The sequence below is a fragment of the Poecilia reticulata genome, linkage group LG3 (genome assembly GCF_000633615.1).
Source record: "Poecilia reticulata strain Guanapo linkage group LG3, Guppy_female_1.0+MT, whole genome shotgun sequence".
In the NCBI taxonomy this organism is placed as follows: domain Eukaryota; kingdom Metazoa; phylum Chordata; class Actinopteri; order Cyprinodontiformes; family Poeciliidae; genus Poecilia; species Poecilia reticulata.
The window spans coordinates 14460400-14462134 of record NC_024333.1 but is presented as its reverse complement, the minus strand read 5'-3'; positions in this window follow the sequence as shown (position 1 = coordinate 14462134).

Sequence of the window (1735 nt, the reverse complement as noted above, 5' to 3'; positions counted from 1 at the left end):
CTCCTCGTTTGTGTAGGCTAGCCTGTTTGTATAAATTCCCCTGTGTGTTCATTGTTAAGTCAGTCTTTGGTTTGTTATCTTGAGTTATGTTGCCTCAGTTGATTTCTTTTGGGCCCATTTTTGTTATATTTTTTAGATTTGTTGTTGAACCTTTTTGTTAAGATATTCTTTGGAAAAAATAAATAGAAAATATTTTTTTATATATGCCTTTGTCCTTTTGTTTTACTGGTCGGACCGTCACAATCACCCAAAGCATCTGTTCTTACAAATAAGATATCTTCCCATTTATTTTCTCTCTCAAGGAGCACACGCCAGGGTTGCCCTCTTAGCCCACTCTTATTTGCATTAGCTATTGAGCCTTTATCAATAAAATTAAGGACAACCCCCAATTTCTTTGGTATTCGTAGGTTTGATACCGAACATAAAATTTCTTTATACGCTGATGACTTACTTTTGTATATTTCTGACCCAGTATCATGTATTCCTAGTATTGTCAATATTCTTAATGACTTTGGAAGTTTTTCAGGTTACAAATTAAACTTCTCTAAAAGTGAATGCTTCCCAATTAACTATTTTGCCTTTCAGCTACCAGACAATGCACTCCCCTTTCATATATCAAAGTCCAGATTTAAATATTTAGGCATACACATCACCCGTACCTTCTCTGATCTCTATGGAAAGAATTTCAAACCTCTCTTGCTTAAACTGGAGGCTGATTTTTAGAGATGGTCCGGTCTCTGCTTCTCTCTTCCGGGTAGAGTTAACTATAAAAATGAATGTATTACCCCGTATTTTGTATTTGTTTCAGTGTCTCCCAATATTTCTGTCTAAGTCTTTTTTCCAGTCTTTAAATAAATTATTCTCCTCTTTTCTCTGGGCAAATAAAAATGCTAGAGTTCGCAGAGAGTTTCTAGAAAGGCCCAGAGATAAAGGTGGTCTGGCTTTACCTAATATGACAAACTATTACTGGGCATCTAATATCCAAAAAATTATATATTGGTATCAAAGTCCGCAGCTGGATTGGTGTAGGATTGAAGCAAACGCCTGCACCTCTTCCTCACTTTCTGCTTTGGTCACTACCGGATTACCACTTTCACCCTCTAAATTCACCCATAATCCTGTAGTATCTTCCTCTCTTAGGATATGGATACAATTCAGACAACATTTTAATCTAAAATAATTTTCTATATATAGCCCTATTTGTAAAAATCACCTTTTCCCGGCTGCCAGGATGGATCACACCTTCGCTCTATGGAGGAGGAATGGTTTGGAAACTTGTGACCATTTTTATAAAGATGGTGTTTTTGCCAACTTCACTGACCTTTCGGCCAAATTCCAATTACAAAAAACTGATCTTTTCAGATATTTCCAGGTCCGTCATTTTATTCAAAGTCAAAGTCCAGTATTTCCTGCCTCTCCAGCAGACTCGGGGCTTGAGAGGATTTTGCGTAACCCTTTGTATCTCAGGAGGCACATTGCAAACATCTCAAATATAATAACATCTCTTCAGGAAACAACACTAGATGAGCTTAGAATTGCATGGTCTGAAGAACTTGGTTCTGTTATTTCTGAACATTTCTGGGAACGTGCTCTGGAAAGAATCAATGGAACATTGTCCTGTGCACGGCTTAGCCTTATACAGTTGAAAGTCCTCCATAGAACTTACTATACCAAATCTAAACTCTCAAGAATTTATAAGGACATTGATGACAGGTGTGAGCGGTGTCATTCTGCT